Below are 22,033 nucleotides of genomic sequence, written 5' to 3' on the forward strand. Positions count from 1 at the left end.
TATTGAGAACCCGGATACATCCAATATGTTATATTTGGGGAAATTTTGACCATTACTTTCCTTCATTTTAATTTTTTTATGTGCACGTGTGTGCATGTATGTGTGTGTGAGAGAGGGAGAGAGAGAAACTGTTCCATTATCTGGTTCCCTCCCCCCAAAAGCCTGCAACAGCAGAGACCAACCCAGGGCCAGGACCAGAATCTGGGAATGTGATCCAGGCCTCCCATGAGGATGGCAGGAACCCAATTACTTGAGTATCACCACTGCTTCTTAGGGTCTACAAGGGTGGGAAGTTAGAGTCAGGAGCTGGAACCTCAGCACTCTGATGTTGCAAATGGATGTGCTAAACATCTGTCCCTGAACATTAGTTACACATTTTTTCTTTGTTACTAGCCTCACCTATTTCTTTTTTTTTTACTTTTATTTAATGAATATAAATTTCCAAAGTACGATTTATGGATTACAATGGCTTCCCCCACATACCGTCCCTCCCACCCACAACCCTCCCCTTTCCCACTCCCTCTCCCCTTCCATTCACATCAAGATTCATTTTCGATTATCTTAATATACAGAAGATCAGCTTAGTATACATTAAGTAAGGATTTCAACAGTTTGCTCCCACACAGAAACATAAAGTGAAAAATAATAGATGATTTTTTAAATGATAATGAAATCAGATCAGACCTATTGTCATGTTTAATCCCAGTGAGAGTCAAGTTGGGAGTTGATAATTTCTTTTTTTTTTTTTTTACAGAGGATCAGTTTAGTATACATTAAGTAAAGATTTCAACAGTTTGCACCCCCATAGAAACACAAAGTGAAATATATTGTTTGAGTACTCGTTATAGCATTAAATCTCAATACACAGCACATTAAGGACAGAGATCCTACATGAGGAGTAAGTGCACAGTGACTCCTGTTGTTGACTTTACCAATTGACACTCCTGTCTATGGCATCAGTAGTCTCCCTATGCTCCAGTCATGAGTTTCCAAGGCTATGGAAGCCCTCTGAGTTCTCTGATTCTTATCTTGTTTAGACAAGGTCATAGTCAAAGTGGAGGTTCTCTCCTCCCTTCAGAGAAAGGCACCTCCTTCTTTGAAGACCTGTTCTTTCCACTGGGATCTCACTCACAGAGATCTTTTGCCAGAGTGTCTTGGCTTTCCATGCCTGAAATACTCTCATGGGCTTTTCAGCCAGATTGGAATGCCTTTAGGGCTGATTCTGAGGCCAGAGTGCTATTTAGGACATCTGCCATTCTATGAGTCTGCTGAGTGTCTCACTTCCCATGTTGGATCACTCTCCCCTTTATTTATTCCATCGGTTAGTGTTAGCAGGTACTAGACTTGTTTATGTGCTCCCTTTGACTCTTAGTCCTTTCATTATGATCAATTGTGAACTGAAATTGATCACTTGGAATAGTGAGATGGCATTGGTACATGCCACCTTGATGGGATTGAACTGGAATCCCCTGGTATGTTTTTAACTCTATCATTTGGGGCAAGTCATCTTGAGCATGTCCCAAATTATACATCTCTTCCCTCTCTTATTCCCACTCTTATGTTTAACAGGGATCACATTTCAGTTAATTTTTAACACTTAAGAATAACTGTGTATTAATTACAGAATTAAACCAGTCATATTAAGTAGAACAGACAAAAAAAACTACTAAGAGGGATAATGTATTAAGTTGTTCATTAACAGTCAGGGCTATGCTGATCAAGTCACCGTTTCCCATAGTGTCCATTTCACTTCAGGAGGTTTCCTTTTTGGTGTTCAGTCAGTTGTCACCGATCAGGGAGAACATATGGTATTTGTCCCTTTGGGACTGGCTTACTTCACTCAGCATGATGTGTTCCAGATTCCTCCATTTTGTTGCAAATGACTGGATTTCGTTGTTTCTTACTGCGGTATAGTATTCTAAAGAGTACATATCCCATAATTTCTTTATCCAGTCTATCGTTGATGGGCATTTAGGTCGGTTCCAGGTCTTAGCTATTGTGAATTGAGCTGCAATAAACATTAGGGTGCAGACCTCTTTTTTGTTTGCCAATTTAAATTCCTTTGGGTAAATTCCAAGGAGTGGGATGGCTGGGTCAAACGGTAGGGTTATCTTCAGGTTTCTGAGGAATCTCCAGACTGACTTCCATAGAGCTTCACCTATTTCTGAATCTACAGTTACAATAGTGATTTATCTTTCAGGTCTCTGAGGTTCTGCTTGTATTTGTCAATCTCTTTTTCTCCATGTTTAGATTGGATAATATTGTTTTCTGTGTTCAAATCACTGTGTCATTATTCTGCGATCTTCAATCCACAATCTGATGTTAAGCTCACATAGAAATTATTTATTTTAATTATTGCACTTTTTATTTCTAGAAATTGAGTTTTTATATTTTCACTTTCTGTGCTAAGATTCTTTATCTTTTCACTCACTAATATCATGTTTTGCTTTAAATGCTTATTTTTTTATTTACTTAAAAGGCAGAGAGACAAAGAAAGAGATAGAGAGACAGAGATCTCCTATCGCCTAGACCACTTTCCAAATGCCCACAACAGGCAGGGATGGACCAAGCAACCATCACTGCTGCTTCCCAGGATGTGCATTAGCAAGAAGCTGGATTCTGGAGCAGAGCTGGGACTCCAACCAAAGCACCCAGTATGGGATTCAGGGGTACCAAGCAGCATCTTAACCAACATGCCAAATGTCTACACCATTCCTTTAATCATTTTAACAAATTTTCTTTAGTTGTTCCAAGGTTTTTCTGATAGCTGCTAGATAACATTTATGTGCTAAATACAAAGTCTGTATCATCAATGGGTCAATTTCTCCAGACTTTTCTCCCTTTGATTATGTGTTGCATTTTCCTATTTCTTTGCATTCCTACTATTTTTAATTGGTAGCTGATTCTATTTATGACACATTTAAAACATTTTAGATTCAGTCATCTTTATATGGAAAGGTTTTATTTCCAATAACTGGCAAATTGTCTTAAATTGTAACATTTTAGGATTATATTTTAGTAGGTAAGATTCTATGAAAATTGCATATTATTTCCCAAGCTTCTTCTACTTGGTGTAACTCAGCTTCCAAACATCATATTCTCAGAAAATTTTGTCAGGGTTTGGTTTTCGTCTGTTAGAGTAAATCCAGAATTAATTAATGAACTAATTTTTTTAAAAAAATATTTATTTATTTATTTGAAAGAGTTACACAGAGAGAGGAGAGGCAGAGAGAGAAAGAGAGAGGTCTTCCATTCACTGGTTCACTCCCTAATTGGCTGCAACAGCTGGTGCTGCGCTGATCCAAAGCCAGGAGCCAGGAGCTTCTTCAGGGTCTCCCACATGGGTGCAGTGGCCCAAGGACTTGGGCCATATTCTACTGCTTTCCCAGTCCATAGCAGAGAGCTGGATTGGAAGTGGAGCAGCCGGGTCTTGAGCCGGTGCCCATGTGGGATTCTGGCGCGTCAGGCCAGGGCATTAGCCCTCTGTGCCACAGCACCAGCCCCATGAATTAATTTGAAAGGCAGAGTGACAGAGGGGAAGGAGATTGTAGAAGTAGAGAGAGAGAGAGAGAGAGAGAGAGAGAAAGGAGGGAGACATCTTCCATTTGCCAGTTCATTTTCCAAATAGCTACAGCAGCCAGGGCTGGATCAGGCCAAAGCCAGGAACCAGGAACTCCATGGGAGTCTCCCACATGAGTGGCAGGGATGCAAGTATTTGAGCCATCATTGGATACTTTCCCAGTTGCATTGGTTATGAAGGTGGGTGGTAAATGGAAGAGTTTGGTCTCAATCAAACCAGCACTCAGATATGTGATGTGGGTGTCCCAAGCAGTGGATGAACCAGCTGGACCATAACACCAACCCTTACAGTATAGTTCTTAATCTTAAAATATAGCCTTTATGGTTTCTCTGCTCAGTGCTCAGGATATTATTGACGTGATGATGAGGGCTTTATACTTTGGTAATTCTGCCTTTCAATGTTTTCCAGAGCTGAGTGACCTCTAGTATCTCTAGTATCCATTTTCAACCTCATAGCAGCTACTGTCTAGGAAGCAGCATGGCCCTCATCTACACTTGCAGAGGTCAGTCAAGAAACCATGTAGTGGGGGCCGGCGCCGCGGCTCACTAGGCTAATCCTCCGCCTAGCGGCGCCGGCACACCGGGTTCTAGTCCCAGTCGGGGCGCCGGATTCTGTCCCGGTTGCCCCTCTTCCAGGCCAGCCCTCTGCTGTGGCCAGGGAGTGCAGTGGAGGATGGCCCAGGTGCTTGGGCCCTGCACCCCATGGGAGACCAGGAAAAGCACCTGGCTCCTGGCTCCTGCCATCGGATCCGCGGCGGCCATTGGAGGGTGAACCAACGGCAAAAGGAAGACCTTTCTCTCTGTCTCTCTCTCTCACTGTCCACTCTGCCTGTCAAAAAAAAAAAAAAAAAAAAAAAAAAAGAAACCATGTAGTGGGGCAGCTCTTTTGTCAAAGCAGGAAAACCACCCCCTGCGATGCCAGCATCCCATATATGTACCAATTCTTGTCCTAGCTGCTCCACTTATGATCCAACTCCCTGCTAATGCCTGAGAAAGCAGCAGAGGATGGCTCAAGTGTTTGGGCTCCTGCCAACTACATGGTAGACTCTGATGAACTTCCTGACTCCTGGCATTGGCCTGGCTCAGTCCTGGCCATCTGGAGAAGTGAATCATTGGATGGAAGATCTCTCTCTCTCCCGCTCTTTCACTCTCTCTAATTCTTTCCCTTTCTATGTAAATTTGAGTTCCAAATACATATATAAATCATTTTAAAGATTTATTTATTTATCTGAAAGAGTTACACAGAGAGAGAAGGAGATGCAGGGAGAGAGAGGTCTTCCATCCGCTGGCTAACTCCCCAGATGGTTGCAACAGCCGGAGCTGTGCCGATCCGAAGCCAGGAGCCAAGAGCTTCTTCTGGGTCTCCCATGTGGATGCAGGGGCCCAAGGACCTGCCCATATTCTACTGCCTTCCCAGGCCACAGCAGAGAGCTGGATCAGTAGAGCAGCTGGGATTTGAACTGAACCCCATATGGGATGCCAGCACTGCAGGCAGCGGCTTTACCCACTACCACAACGCCGGCCCCAATATAAATCATTTTTAAAAATAAAAAGAAATATTGCAGTAACTGTCTTCAGAACCCAGGGTGTCCTACCTCTGTGCAGCTTCTTTACTTGCAATACACAAGCCTGCACATTCCAGGCATTTCAAGCTCCCTAAACTCTCATTTTTGCCTTATCAGTTCAATGGGACTTCTTAAAAAAGATTTATTTATTTATTTATTTGAAAGGCAAAGTTACATATATATGTATATATGTATGTGTATATATATATATATATATAGAGAGAGAGAGAGAGAGAGAGAGAGAGATCTTCTATCCACTTATTCACTCTGCAGATGGCCGTTAAGGGCCAGGGCTGAGCCAGGCGAAAGCCAGGAGCTTCATCTTGGTCTCCAACATGGGAGGCAGAGGCCATCCTCCACTGCTTTCTTAAGCCAATAGCAGGGAGCTAGATTGAGAGTGGAGCATCTGGGCCAGAAACCAGGAACAATGTGGGATGTAGGCATCAGAGGCAGCAACTTTACCTGCTACACCACAATGACCCCAATGAGACTTCTATTCTTTGCTTTGATTCAAGTCCTCTGTACTGTTCTTGAGTATTTGTCCTCAATCATAGAGCTGTCTGTTATCCAAAGTCTAAAAATTATTGCTTTATTTATTTTGTCCAGTCTTACACAGGGAAGGCTTATTTTGGTACCAATTACTGTATCAAGATCAAAAGCATTTTTGTGTTTGTTCAATACCTTTCTTTCTGGTGGCTTCCTGCAATCATCTTGTCTCTTGTTCTGGATCTTTAATTCGTCTACTTTTAATATACTTATTGTAATTTCATAAAATTACACTTATAAGGCCTGACTTATAAAAAGAGATAGTGTTAATTATACTAAATAATAGCACCTTGAAAGTTTCATTGTTTGTATTGCTGTTTAATACTTCATTCAGGAATTATTTGTAAGATTGTTAATTATGTATTATTGAGTTTTATATTTTTTCATGTAATTAATGTATGTAGAAACTTTACTATGACATACATATGCATTTAGACACATACAGATCAAATGCTTTTCCTCATGGAACTTTTTGGCCAGTGAGTGAAGAAGACAAGTAAACAGATTATTGACACAATACTCATGTTGTTGGATTATTTAGTACAATATCTGGGAATAATAGAATAGTATTGATACTTTCCTGACTGATCTGTTGTAAATTATCCTTTAATGTGATTATTCTTGGGCATCATATTTTTCCATCAGCCTATGCTCATACTTTTGTCATTTAGAAATGTTCCTTGGTATTTGTTTATCAGCTACAAAATCAGACCCTTTAATTCTTGCTACACCAAGTAACACAACATAAACTTTTTCAGGTATAACATTTTAGACACATACACATAAATTAGCTGATTTTTAAAGAGGTATTTTAATCAAACCTTATAAATATACCATAACAATAGTAAAAGAAATAAAATGTAATTCCTTTGTTCCTTTACATAGAATAGTTAATCACCCAATAATCCAACAGAAAATACTTTCATGATTAATCCACAACTGAGAATGTTATAGCTGGTCTCTCCAAATGTATGGTGAGAGAGAAAGGTTTAAGGAGAAGCACTAAAAAACCCAGCCTTCTCTTTAGAGTTGAAATAATTCTAGTTGATAGGTTAAGTATTGACCTATAAAAGTGCAGAAAATAGGCCAGGAAAGAAGGGGTAAGCCTGGTAGAAAGAAGTTGAAGTGTGGTTGCTTTAGAGTTATAAAACTCCTATACCTGATCAAAGAAAGGAAGGCCAAAGGGCTTCTTTCATGTGCTGGAAAAGGAAGTTTCAGAACATTCTCATGAAAAATAAGCAATGAGCTTGCTAAACTGCTAACTGGGTTTCCTGGAGACATTTTCTGTCCTTTTATTACAACATCAGCAGTTTAATCATTTTTATGAGGAGAAAGAAGAGCTTGTTAAAAACTCCTGCTCTGACTTTTCTTTTTTTCCCCTCTTTCTTGCATTCTGTTCAAAATCAACCAGTAAATGAAAAACCTACACGGTAATATCTCAGCTCATTAGTGTAAAAGGAAATAGGAGACATACTGAATAATAAATAAGTAACCAATCTTAAAAATACCTGCTAATTGATGAAGTATTAAAGAGCAGTGCAAATGATGGACTTTTCGTGGTGCTATATTTAATACAATTGCAATTCATCCATAAAAACTTCATTTTAGAGGAGATGGAAAAATGGAGCTTTATATGAGAAAAAAGTGGGTTTTCAAAAATTAAATGTTCACAGGATATTCAGATGCTTAAGAAGATGGTATGAATAAAATCTCAGCGACAGAGTAGATGTTTTGCATAGCAGTTAAAACGGGTGCTTGTGATGCTTGCTTCCCCAGAGTGCTTGGGTTTGAGTCCCAGCTCTTTTTCTGATTCCAGCTTCCTGATGATGTACACTCCGGGAGGCAGCAGATGATGACTCAAGTACTTGAGTCCCTGCTACCCACGTGGGAGTCCAGGATTGAGTTCCAGACTCCTGGCTTTGGCCTGGCCCAGCCTCCACTGCTTCAAACATTTGAGGAGTGAACCAGTGAATGAGAGAACTCTTTCTGTCCATCTGTCTGCCTCTCTGTCTTTATCTCCATTTCTGTCTCTGGCTTTCAAATATATTTAAGTAAATAAATTTTAAAATTCTCAGGGTTGTGCTGCAGTAGGTTAAGCTATCCCTTGGGGAATGCCTGCCTCCCACATCAGAGTGGCAAGCTTAAGTTTCCACTCCTCTACTCTTCTGATCCAGATTCCTAGTAATGCATCTGGGATGCAGCAGTCATATGATAGCTGAAGTACTTTGGTTCCTGCCACCCACATGAGGGACCCGAATGCAGTTGCTGACTGTTGGCTTCTGGTTTTGGCTCTGCTCAGCCCTGACTGTTGCCTGTATTTGGGGAGTGAACTAGCAGATGGAAGATCTTTCTGTGTCTTTTTTTTTTAAACTTTTATTTAATGTATATAATTTTCCAAAGTACGACTTATGGATTACAATAGCTTCCCCCCCATACCGTCCCTCCCACCCACAACCCTCCCCTTTCCCACTCCCTCCCCCCTTCCATTCACATCAAGATTCATTTTCGATTATCTTAATATACAGAAGATCAGCTTAGTATACATTAAGTATGGATTTCAACAGTTTGCTCCCACACAGAAACATAAAGTGAAAAATAATAGATGATTTTTTTTAAATGATGATGAAATCAGAGCAGACCTATTGTCATGTTTAATCCCAGTGAGAGTCAAGTTGGGAATTGATAATTTCTTTTTTTTTTTCTTTTTTTTTTTTTTTTACAGAGGATCAGTTTAGTATGCATTAAGTAAAGATTTCAACAGTTTGCACCCCCATAGAAACACAAAGTGAAATATATTGTTTGAGTACTCGTTATAGCATTAAATCTCAATGCACAGCACATTAAGGACAGAGATCCTACATGAGGAGTAAGTGCACAGTGACTCCTGTTGTTGACTTTACCAATTGACACTCCTGTCTATGGCATCAGTAATCTCCCTATGCTCCAGTCATGAGTTTCCAAGGCTATGGAAGCCCTCTGAGTTCTCCGACTCTTATCTTGTTTAGACAAGGTCATAGTCAAAGTGGAGGTTCTCTCCTCCCTTCAGAGAAAGGCACCTCCTTCTTTGAAGACCTGTTCTTTCCACTGGGATCTCACTCACAGAGATCTTTTGCCAGAGTGTCTTGGCTTTCCATGCCTGAAATACTCTCATGAGCTTTTCAGCCAGCTCCAAATGCCTTTAGGGCTGATTCTGAGGCCAGAGTGCTATTTAGGACATCTGCCATTCTATGAGTCTGCTGAGTATCTCACTTCCCATGTTGGATCACTCTCCCCTTTATTTACTCCATCAGTTAGCGTTAGCAGGTACTAGACTTGTCTATGTGCTCCCTTTGACTCCCAGTCCCTTCACCATGACCAACTGTGAACTGAAACTGATCACCTGGAACAGTGAGATGGCATTGGTACATGCCACCTCGATGGGATTGAATTGGAATCCCCTGGTATGCTTCCAACTCCACCACTTGGGGCAAGTCAGCCTGAGCATGTCCCAAATTATACATCTCTTCCCTCTCCCATTCCCACCACCATGTTCAACAGGGATCACATTTCAGTTAATTTTCAACACTTAAGAATAACTGTGCATCAATTACAGATCTAAACCAGTCATATTAAGTAGAACAGATAAAAAAACTACTAAGAGGGATAATGTATTTAGTTGTTCATTAACAGTCAGGGCTATGCTGATCAAGCCACCATTTCCCATAGTGTCCACCTCACTCCAACAGGTTTCCCTCTTGGTGTTCAGTCAGTCGTCACCGATCAGGGAGAACATATGGTATTTGTCCCTTTGGGACTGGCTTACTTCACTCAGCATGATGTGTTCCAGATTCCTCCATTTTGTTGCAAATGACTGGATTTCGTTGTTTCTTACTGCGGTATAGTATTCTAAAGAGTACATATCCCATAATTTCTTTATCCAGTCTATCGTTGATGGGCATTTAGGTTGGTTCCAGGTCTTAGCTATCCTTCTCTGCCACTATGCCTTTCAAATAGATAAAATAAATCATTTAAAATTGTTTTAAATTAAGTAAAATCTCTGCAAAAAATGAGGCGGTGCGCCGGCCGCAGCGCGCCAGCCGTGGCGGCCATTGGAGGGTGAACCAACGGCAAAAGGAAGACCTTTCTCTCTGTCTCTCTCTCACTGTCCACTCTGCCTGTCAAAAAAAAAATAAAGAAATTTTAGCTTAGGGTATCTAGGTTCTTAATGCATTTCACAGAAAAACTGCATGCGCTAAATAGCAAATCTTTAGCATCATCAAAACAAACAAAAAACCTTGATAATTTCCTGATCTTTGTGGAATGGGGCATAGAAAATGGAAGAAAATGGATGTCTTCTCTCTTTGATTGCTAAGTTTCAAAAAACAATAGTATATGTGTTTATAGACAGAGCTTCCAACATCATTTGAAATGCTATGAGTGTCTGCTCAATCAAAAGAACAAAGACTCTAAAACACAACCTCTGTACATTCTTTCATTTTAAGATTGATTCTGTGTGAAAAATTATGATTTTTGGAGCCAAAATTCTTGGGTTCATATAATATCTTTGCAATTTATTTACTTAATTTCTCTGTATCTCAGTTTGTTCATTTTATTTTTATTTTTATTTATTTATTTATTTATTTTTGACAGGCAGAGTGGACAGTGAAAGAGAGAGATAGAGAGAAAGGTCTTCCTTTTGGTTCACCCTCCAATGGCCACCGCGGCTGGCGTACTGCTGCCGGCGCACCGCGCTGATCCGATGGCAGGAGCCAGGTGCTTCTCCTGGTCTCCCATGGGGTGCAGGGCCCAAGCACTTGGGCCATCCTCCACTGCCTTCCCGGGCCACAGCAAAGAGCTGGCCTGGAAGAGGGGCAACCGGGACAGAATCCGGTGCCCCGACCAGGACTAGAACCCGGTGTGCCAGCGCCGCAAGGCGGAGGATTAGCCTAGTGAGCCGTGGCGCCGGCCAGTTTGTTCATTTTGTAATTGGACAAGAAATCATATCTTCCTTTCAAGGTTGTGATGATTTAATGAAATTATTTATGTGAATACCCAGCAGAGTTTTGTAAAAAAATGGATATTTAATAAATAAAATTTGTTGCTAATCAAAATGAAAAATCCATGAAGTAGTAAACTCTGAGGTATTCATAATTGTATGCCCTAAGTGCCAGATACATAATAAACACATGATAAGTAAATATTGAATGAGTGACATAAATTACACTCTTTTTAAAATTACATGGATTTGGTCATAGCAAAGCTGGCCTTGGCTGCTGTTGGTGAATTCTATTAGAAAGCAACCAGTTTAGCCAACAACAGAGTCCTAGGTAGGAAAAAGTTACTTCTGCCTTTGTTCCTGTGTAATGCAGATGCTTACTACAATACCTAGCCACTAGAGGGCAGAGAGATAGCAATCTGGTTCTCTGTCAACGTAGCTTTTAGAATAAAATATATATATATGGTTTTGGTTCAAATTTTTTGGTATTTCTTCTTTAAATTCTTCCACCCTATCAGTAATATACAATAATATCTCTGACATGTAATATGTATCTAGAAGGATTCTTCCTGGATGCCATGATTTAATCTGTGTTTGTTCAAGACTAACAGATATAGCAGAAAAATTCAAAAAAACATTTCCTTTTTCTTTTTCTTTTGCTAAAGTGTTAGCATGTACATTTGATCATCATTGACTGGGTTATAAGTAACCATAACAATATTTACACTTCTCTTAGTCTCTTATAAGTTTGATTGCTTTCTTAGTTGAATTGAGTCCTCTAGAAGAATACAAATATAAATTTCAAAATCCCAATTTATCAATAGTTAAAATGAGAAAATTAAGGGAAAATGGTTAAATGTAAGATGTTAGTAAGTTCTGATTTTATTAAAGTATAGCGAGACCCTCATCTGAAAGGGAGCAGAGACAATTGGTAACCCTCAAGCATGTGCCCATTGTATGGACAAGTGAACTCTGGTAAACCTTAAGAAGGAGAACCAACCATCTCTGAGAATTTGAAGATTACTGTGGCGATAACAAGTGAATTTTATCTGAAATTCATGGTATTCTTACCAGAATTATGAATTTTTTTTCGGTACACTTTAAAAATACGTGACAAAATAAACATTTTCGTCTTTCTATTCTATTGACATATTGTGTGGTTACTTTTGTTTTTCTTATTTTACTTATTTGAAAGGCAGAGAGACAGAGAGAGAAACAGTTATTCATCCACTGGTTCAGTCCCCAAATGGCTGCAATGGGTGGCAGGGCCCAAGCTGTTGGGCCATATTCCACTTCTTTCCCACGTGCATTAACAGGGAAGTACAGCAGCAGAGACTCAAACCCACACTCCATATGGGATACCAATGTAGTAAGGGGCTGCTTAAGCCACTTTGCCACAATGCCAACCCCTAATTTTCTGACTATGAAGTTAACCTCAATTAATTGGAAAGTGAAATATTGTGGTGGATAAAAGATCTAGAATTAGAATCCATGCTGGTAACATTTGACCTTTGATAATATCCCTTTGTCTTTCTGTATCTCTGTTTTTTCACCTATAAAACAAGAGGGCTGAGGCTGGCGCCATGGCTCACTTGGTTAATCCTCTGCCTGAAGTGCCAGCATCCCATATGGGTGCTGGATTCTAGTCCCGGTTGCTCCTCTTCCAGTCCAACTCTCTGCTGTGGCCCGGGAAGGCAGTGGAAGATGGCCCAAGTGCTTGGGCGCCTGCACCTACGTGGGAGACCAGAAAGAAGCACATGGCTCCTGGCTTCAGATAGGTGTAGCTCCGGTCGTGGCAGCCATCTAGGGAGTGAACCAGCGGATGAAAGACCTCTCTCTCTCACTGTCTAACTCTGTCAAATAATAATATAAAATAAAACAAACAAATAAAACAACAAGAGGGCATAATCCTCAAATAATGCAACTGTAAAGTGTTGCCTTAAGTATCAAATGCTCCTTCTTGTCTACTTTCAATGTATTATATGATCTAAGAAACACAGAGACATGCAAGTTTTAAATATTTTTTAGCTTTAGGTATGTAGATTTTCTTCTTATTAGTTGCTATTCAATATGATTAATCATATTTAACAACATACATAGCCTTTTACAAAACAGTACAGAAAGTTTTGAGTACTCATCACATTTCTTAAAAAGATCAACACATTTGATATAAAAAATTTGCCAAAATGATAAAATGTTCTTTTTGACTACAATATAAGCAATAGACTTGGTAGTTTTCGATGAGTAGAAAACCTAGCTGTGTCACTTGGTTTTTAAAATTCTAGCTATTTTGGTAAGTGTCGAAGAGATTTCACAAATAAGACCAGTGTAAGCAAATAATGAAGGATAGAATTAAAAGGGAGAGAATGATCCTGCAGGGAAAGCAGGACACACAGCAGATTCATAGAATGGCAAACGCCCAAAACAGCACTCCTGCCTCAGAATCAACCCTTGGGACATTTGGATCTGACTAAAAGGTCCATGAGAGTCTCACAGGCATGGAAAGCCATGACACGGTGGCAAAAAACAATCTAAACTAAAGATCTTGGTGAACAAGACCCCAGCAGAAGGAACAGGCCATCAAGGAGAGAGGCGCCTTTTTCTGAAGGGAGGAGGGAACCTCCACTGTGATATGGCCTTGACTAAACAAGTACAGAGTTGGTGAACTCAAGGGGCTTCCATAGCCTAGACAGCTCATAGCAAGAGTCTCAGGTGATTGCTGACATCATAAATAAGAGTGCCAATTGTTAAATCAACAACGGGAGTCACTGGGTACATGCTCCCCACGTAGGATCTCTGTCCTTAATGTGTTTAACTATGAAACTCAAAAATAACACTACTAGTCGAACAATACCCTATACCTGGTTCGGTTGTGTGAGTGCAGCCTGTTGAAATCCCTGCTTAGTATATACTAAGTTGATCCTCAGTATATGAAGGTAATTGAAAATGAAACGTGATGAAGGGTGGGATGGGAGAGGGAGTGGGAGAGGGGAGGGCCACGGAGGGAGGGAGGTTGGGGGGGGGAGCCACAACAATACAAAAGTTGCATTTTATGTTCTACTTATAACTATTGGTTGAACTCTGTAATTAATACACAATTACTCTTAGGTGTTTAATTAATGCTATAAGTAGTACTCAAATAGTATTTTGCACTTTGTGTTTCAGTGTGGGTGCAAAATGTGGAAATCTTTACTTAATATGTGCTAAATCGATCTTCTGTATATAAAGATAATTGAAAATGAATCTTGATGTGAAGGGGAGGGGAGAGGGAGTGGGAGAGGGGAGCGTTGTGGGTGGGAGGGAAGTTATGGGGGGGAAGCTATTGTAATCCATAAGCTGTAATTTGGAAATTTATGTTCATTAAATAAAAATTAAAAAAAGAAAAAAATTCTAGCTATTTTATTTTAGATTTGAAGTGTGGTGGCTAGGACTTTCTCTGGTCTTTCTAAGCTATGCAATCTACACATAAGGGAAATAGAAATGACTAAGCTCATTTAGATAGGCACACAGATATCTATCAATCAGTAACCCAAGCCTTCCTGCAGAACCAGTGCAATTGGAGAAACTGACCTCTTTCATTTTAGGCTCCCTTAAGACTCAGAGGCAAATATGGAACTATTAAATGTACAAATGAATTTTGGGGCAAAGGGCAAAAACTGAAAAAATTATTTAAAAATGACTAGAAAATCGCTGTCCTCGTACAGAAGCGTGACTAATACTTTTATCACATTATTGCAAATAACTTAATTTTAATGGTTTTATTGGGACATATCTCACATTTAATAGAATTGACCAATATAAAGTGGAAAATTCATGGCTTTAGTATATTCACAGTGTTGCGCAAACATTGCCATTATGTAATCTTAGGCTTTTTTTTTTTTTTTTGTCACTGCAGAGAAAAAACCTTGTATTCATTAAATACGGAAACGCTATTCTCTCCTCCTCCTAGCCCTTGGGAGTCACTAATTGACTTTCTGTCTCCACGGATGTGCCTATTCTGGACATATCATGCCAATGGAATCATACATTCTGTGGCCTTCTTTCACTTAACACATTTTAAGCTTCATCCATGTTCAAATATGTATCAGCACATTGTTCTATTTCATTGCCAAATAATTTTCAATTGTATATATATATACATCAAGGTTTATTTATTTGTGTTGCTATGGACATGTAAATTACCTCTATTTTTACACTGTTATGAGTAATGTTACCATGCCCATTCATGTACAAATTTTTGTATATGTTTTCATTTCTCTTGGTTGTACTTAGCAGTGGAATTCCTGGTTCATAGGATAATTATTGAGTTTTAAGAATTCTTTATATATTCTGAAATAAGTGTCTTGTTGATATTGTCTTGAATATTTTTCACTTTGGATTTTTTTACATTCTTGAAAATTTCTTCTCACATTCATTGTTTAAAATTTTGATGAAGTCCATTTTATCTATTTTTCTTTTTTTGACTGTGTTTTAGTGTCATGTTCAAGACTGTTACCCAAACCAAGGTTGCATTTTTACTCCCATGTTTTATTTTAAGAATTGTGTCATTTTAGCCACTATATTTAAGTCATTGATTCAGTTTGTTAATTTTCTGTATGATATAATACAGGTATTAAGCATCATCATTCTGCATGTTGTTGTCTAATTGTCCCAGCGTCATTAGTTGAAGAGTCAGTTTTTCCCATCGAATGTTGTTGAGACATTATCAAAATGAATTTATCATAGTTGTGCTTCTTTCTACACTCTCAGTTCTATTCTAATGATCTCTCTATATATGTGTATTCCAATGATCTATATGTATATGTCTACCCTTCAGGTTGGTACCATACTTTCTTGATTATTGTAGGTTTGTATTAGTGTTTTGAAGATTTCTTTGCCTATAATGGGCCACCTAAGTTTCTGTATGAATTTTTGTTTGTTTGTTTGTTTGTTGACAGGCAGAGTGGACAGTGAGAGAGAGAGACAGAGAGAAAGGTCTTCCTTTGCCGTTGGTTCACCCTCCAATGGCCGCCGCGGCCAGCGCGCTGCGGCCGGCGCACCGCACTGATGCGATGGCAGGAGCCAGGAGCTTCTCCTGGTCTCCCATGGGGTGCAGGGCCCAAGCACCTGGGCCATCCTCCACTGCACTCCCTGGCCACAGCAGAGAGCTGGCCTGGAAGAGGGGCAGCCGGGACAGAATCCGGCGCCCCAACCAGGACTAGAACCCGGTGTGCTGGCGCCGCTAGGCAGAGGATTAGCCTAGTGAGCCGCGGCGCCGGCCCAGTTTCTGTATGAATTTTAGAATCAACTAATTTACCTCTGAAAAGACAAACTAACACACAGCTGCAATTGCATTGAATCTGTAAATCAATTTGGGGAGTATTGTCATATTAATAACATTTAAGCTTCCAATCTATGAACACAATATGTTTCTCATTTGTTTAGGTATTATTTAATTTCTTTCAATAAATAATTTTGTAAAACGAAAATTTTTCTGGGATGTTCTTTGGAAGTCATCCATCTCCTATCACACTATGACGTATCTTCCTAGCATCTTTATTGTCTCATCTTTTGGATAATATAATATACTTGAGATAGAAACATATCTGAGTTTAACACCAGCTCTGTCACTTAAGTTCTGTGGGATAATTTGTAAATCCATTCAGTTTTCTTTGTCCCAATGCCATCCTCTTTAAAATGGAAAAAAGGATCTACTTCAGGACTGCTGTAAGAAATCAATAAATATTGGAAAATGTCTGCATGGTTTCTGGGACAATGTAATCATTCAATAATTGCTACTCTCCTTGTTCCTTAGTCACATCAAAGAAATATTGGGGCTGACATTGTGGCACAGTAGGTTAAGCTGCTGTGTGCAACAAGGCATCCCACCCATATCAAAGTGCTGACTGGAGTCCCAGCCACTCCACTTTGAATCCAGCTCCCTACCAATTTACCTGGGAAATCAGTGTGTGATGGCCCAAGTGCTCAGGACAATGCCACCCCATGTGGGAGGCCTGAATAGAGCTCCTGACTTCTGGCTTCCACCTGGACCAGCCCTAAATTTTGCAGCCATTTGGGGAGTGATCCAGCAGATGAAGGATCTTGTTCTCTCTATGCCTCTCTGTCTTTCTCTGCCATTTTTCCTTTCAAATGCATAAATAAATAAATCTTTAAAGAAGAGAACTGTTTCTTTAAGGTAAATGCCAGTGGATCATGGGAGAACTAATTGCTGGCACTGTGCTACACTTCTAGGTAGTAGATGTATTAAGTTTCTTAAAATAGTCATTTCAGGGGCCAGCACTGTGGCATTGCAGGTAAAGCCACCACCTGCAGTGTCGCCATCCCATATGGGCGCCGGTTCGAGTCCCGGCTGCTTCACTTCTGATCCAGCTCTCTGCTATGACCTGGGAAAGCAGTGGAATTTGGTCCAAGCCCTTGGGCCCCTGCACCCATGTGGGAGACCTGGAAGAAGCTCCTGGTTCCTGGCTTCAGATCAGCACAGCACTGGCCATTGCGGCTAACTGGGGAGCGAACCAGAGGATGGAAGACCTCTGTTTCTCTCTCTCTGCCTCTCCTCTCTATGTGTAACTCTGACTTTCAAATAAATAAATAAATCTTTAAAAAATAGTCATATCAGTAGCTATTGGAGGTTTTAGGACATGTGTCTTTCAAATCACACACTAGAGTCCACTCCTCCATGTCTGCATTAAACATTTAATATAGGCATGATTTTGTGATGAATTCTATATAAAATATAAATAAGTCTTTGCCTAAAGTTACTGACATTGGAAATGAGAAGACTGAAAATAAAAAGCTGTCATAAAGGTATTACCTGTAAGTATATTCTCAAGAGGATTTTTCAAAATTAGTGGTATGAGGCTTCAGAGGAAGAAATGATCAAATGTGGACTTGAATGATCTGTAAGGCTTTATATAAATAAGGTAAACTTAGAGTTGGTGTTGAATAGCCTTAAGTATAAAGAGCAATGGGGAAAGAGAATGGCATGAGTAAAGGCCATGTGACAATGAAGGTTATATGTTTGTAGGTGAGGTGTCTTTCTCCATGTTAAAAAGCTTTGTGTGATTTTTTAGGCCTGACTATAAGCAATTACAAAGCAATTACAAAGGCCTGACAGGCCTCACAGAGCGAAAACTGTCTTCCTCATACCAGACTAAGTTCACAGCCAAGGAATTGAAGTCTTTGAGGGAAGTCTCAATCAACGACTTAGGCCCCCTTGGCCAGTCATGCTTTTCTTCACATATTTTCTTTCCTAGCCCTTGGATCTTCATTCTTAAGTCTCTCTGTCTGAGGCCTTGGACAGAAGTCTTCTCTAGATTCCTCTGCCAAAGATTTATTATTGAGGGGAAGAAAGGGAAAACTTTTTTTAAAGATTTATTTATTTTACTTAAAAGTCAGAGTTACACAGAGAGAAGGAGAGGGAGAGAGAGAGAGAGAAAGAGAGAGAGAGAGAGGTCTTCAATCCTCTGGTTCACTTCCCAATTGTCCGCAATGGCCAGAGCTAGGCTGATCCGAAGCCAGGATCTAGGAACTTCTTCCAGGTCTCCCACATGGGTACAGGGGCCCAAGGACTTGGGCATCTTCCACTGCTTTTCCAGGCCATAGCAGAGAGCTGGATTGGAAGTGGAGCAGCTGGGACTCGAATCGGCGCCCATATGGGATGCTGGCACTGCAGGTGGCGGATTTACCCACTACATCACAATGCCGGCCCCAGGGAAAACTTTAAAAATAATTTTCACCACTCTGATTCAGAGACCTGTACTTCTTTATTGGGAGCTTGCCCATCCTCTAACCAACCTCCTTTCCTAACTTTTGTTCAGGCTGAGATGAACTCCATGTTGGCACTGATCAACCTGACTCTCAATGTGACTACCATTCCATGGAAAAATGTGGAACACGGTGAGTCAGCATTTTCTTGGATTCTAGCTTCTTACTTATACTACTGCCGTAAGTTATTAAAGATTTAACTCTTTTGTTTTTGCTGTGTTACTTTAATCAGATTCTGTAACATGTGGCAATTCAGCAATCTCTCCATGCTCAGCTGAGCTCCTGGGAGTAGAAGTAAATAAGAAATTTTAGAGAACTGGAGGAAAAGTCATAGAGCCAAATTTATGAAAGAACAGACAGCAGAGAATCCTAGGGAGTAGGATCTAATTAACAACACTTCAGGGATTACATTCTGGATGAATCAGGTCCAAATCTTATGTTTAATATTTATACAACTTCATTCTGAGTGAAAACTCCAGACAAAATGAGTTTGGCCCAATATAGGATCACATAACCACTTTGGGTATCTTGTTTGATGGTCCACAAGATGGAGTCCAATGGAGGATTGGGTAGTTCCCCTGAGAAAAAGTCGCTACCAGAACATGAAAGGATGCTGCTAGGGAAAAAAAGACATGAATATTCTAGGGAACCAGAATTTGGATTTCAGAAACAGTGGATTCTAGTTTCTGAGGTCCATGCAGTTCATGTAGAGGTGTAGTGAAGAGATAGGAGAGGAATATCCAGGGAGTATTGTGAGGCATCTTAAAAGTGAGACTAAAAAATTGATTCTTTAGCCTTTAACCACAGGAAACCATTAAAATATTTTGTTAGTGAAACTGTGTGACAAAATTTTGATTTAGGATGATTAACCTGGTAACATAGGATAAATTGGGAAGATAAGTGGTTACAGTAAGAGTGTAAGTGAGAAGTATTATCTGCATGAGGGAAAATGAGTTCAAAGAAACTACTACACATGGTAAGGTAGATTTTTATAACTGGCCGCTTGGATGAGGAGTTGGATAATGGAAGAAGAAGCCTGGCCAAGAGATAGGTAGGGAATTGAAGAGAAATGTCTTACTTTAAGAGAAAAGAGAACTTCAGTTTTATTATCTATAAAATAAAGAGATTAGGCTATATTTCTATGGTGACTTATAACTCAATTTTCTTCATTATATGAGTCTTAAAAAAGATTCTCCTAAGGAATAATTGAGACAGAAAAGATGGCACATACTTAGTAGATACTTGGATGTGTTGTGATTTAAGCATATACCCTAACACAAACCTTCATTAAAATCAAGATAATGCATATATACATGAGCTCCAAAAGTTTCCTTGTTTCCTTTGTTTTTAGTTTTATTTTTGTGTTATAAACACTTATCATGAGATCTAAAACCCTCTTAACCATGCTTAAATATGCACAATATTGTTAAAGATTGAACTATGTTGTATGGTGGGTCTCTAAAACATATTCTTGCATAACTCAAACTTTATGTCCACTGAACAACAGCTCATTCTCCCCTCTTCTCAGCCCCTGACAAGAACTTCTCCTCTTTGCTTCTATGAGCTTGACTATTTTAGAAATACCAGGTATGTGAAATCATGTCATATTTGTCTTTTTTTGTGACTGGCTTATTTCAATTTTTAAAAAGTTATATTAAGGAAACAAATTCCATGTATTTCATATATAAAAGTTATAAGAGCAAAATGATACTTCCTGTTCTACCATTCATCCCTCCCTCACTCCCACCCTCCTTCGTTTCTTATTTTTCTTTAAATTTTTATAGACATACTTTCAATTTACTTTATGATCACAAGCTTAACCCCCCACTAAATAAAGAATTCAACAAGTAGTAAGCAGAAAAACCACTTTTCCTCAGGAGTATAAGTAAGGACTATAAAAATTAATCAAATCTCAAAATGTCAATTTTGCTCATATACTTCAATTTGTTTGTACTCTGCATATTAGTTACCGCAAACCAGTGGAAAGCATGATGTTTGTCTTTTTGGGACTGGCTTATTTCACTAGCATAAGATGCTTATTTCACTTTTAAAGACTGAATAATATCCCATTGTATGAATACACCATGCTTTATATATATATACACACACAATTATGGCTTTTATATATATATAATATATATATATGCTTTCCATTTCAATTTTTTTGGATATGTGTCTAGAAATAGAATTGCTGTATCATATGACAATTATATCTTAAAAATTTTTGAGGAACCTCCATACATAATGATTTCATTATTTTACCTTCTACCAATAGTGTACATAGGTTCCAATTTCTCCACATCCTTTATATCACTTGTTGTATTTTGTCTTTCTGATAATAGCCATTCTGATGGATATGATGTAAGATCTCTATTGTGGTTTTTATTTACGTTTACCTGATGATGAATAATGCTGAGGAACTTTTATATAACTATTGGACACTTGTTTGTGGTCTTTGGATAAATAACTAGCCAAGTCCTTTGCCCATTTTTAAATTGGATCATTTGTTTTGTTTTTGTTCTTACTATTGTGTTATACCATCTATCTCAGGGTTGTACCATATCTACTTTAGATATTAATATCTTATCAGATAAATAGTTTGAAAATAATTTCTCTCATTCTGTAGATTGGTTTTATTTACTTTGTTGTGAAGCTGATATTTAGTTCAATATGTACTATGCATATATTTTTTTCTTTGGCTACCTGTTGTTTTGGTAGCATACCCATGAAATCTGATTTACTACTGTTGATATAACTCTAAAAACATTGGAGAAGATGTATAACCCTGAGACTTGTTTATGAAATGAGAGGAAGAGGCATGGCACATGCATGTACTATACTAGCTTTTTGATGCACTGCCCTAAGTAAAAGGGATTTATGGCTTACTACAGCCAGGCTTTGTAAAATTTGGAGAAGGTACACAACTCTGTGACTTCTCTCCCATAATAGAATGAGTAAAGTTTAATGTGTGAAGCTACAGAATATGAAACACTCCCAGAATATATAACCATGCTTATTGGTGAAGTCTTCTTCCTGTCAAAGCCAGTCTGTAAAGACTGGGAATTATGGCTATTTCTTCAAATATGCAAAATCAATCAACACTAAGCTGAGAAAGAATACAAATAATCAGGAAAATAAAACACCCAAAGGAATAAAATCAATCCTGATAAATAATTTAAAATAAATAATCTTCCAGAAGCTCAGTGAGTTACAAGAGAAAACAGACAATGAAAGAAAATCAGGAAAATGATGCATGAACACAATCTCTACAAAGAAATAAGTAGCCATTAAAAAAAGAACCAAACAGAAATTGTGGATCTAATACAATAAAGTGGATTGCTTAGAAATTTTTCAGGCGAGAGAGGGAAGGCTGATATATTCAAAGTGTTTGAAGAAAATAGAACTGCTATATCAGCAGATAATGGCTCAATTACTTGGGTCTCTGTCATCCATATAGGAGACCCTGATTGAGTTCCTGGTTCCTGGCTTGGGCCTGGCCTATGGGGTGTGAACCACCAAATGAAAAACTCTCTTTCTGTCTTTCACACTGTGTCTTGCTACCTTTCAAATAAATGAATGAAGTTTTTAAGAAAGGAAAAACTGC

The 22,033-nt window shown here is 39.0% G+C and overlaps 1 pseudogene; it reads right to left on the reverse strand.

The window, feature by feature from the left end:
• Positions 1–22,033, reverse strand: part of LOC100338848 (securin-like) — a 137,307-nt pseudogene that overhangs the window by 1,178 nt on the left and 114,096 nt on the right.

The sequence above is a fragment of the Oryctolagus cuniculus genome, chromosome X (assembly GCF_051225735.1).
Source record: "Oryctolagus cuniculus isolate XC-2025 breed Fujian yellow rabbit chromosome X, ASM5122573v1, whole genome shotgun sequence".
Taxonomy (NCBI): domain Eukaryota; kingdom Metazoa; phylum Chordata; class Mammalia; order Lagomorpha; family Leporidae; genus Oryctolagus; species Oryctolagus cuniculus.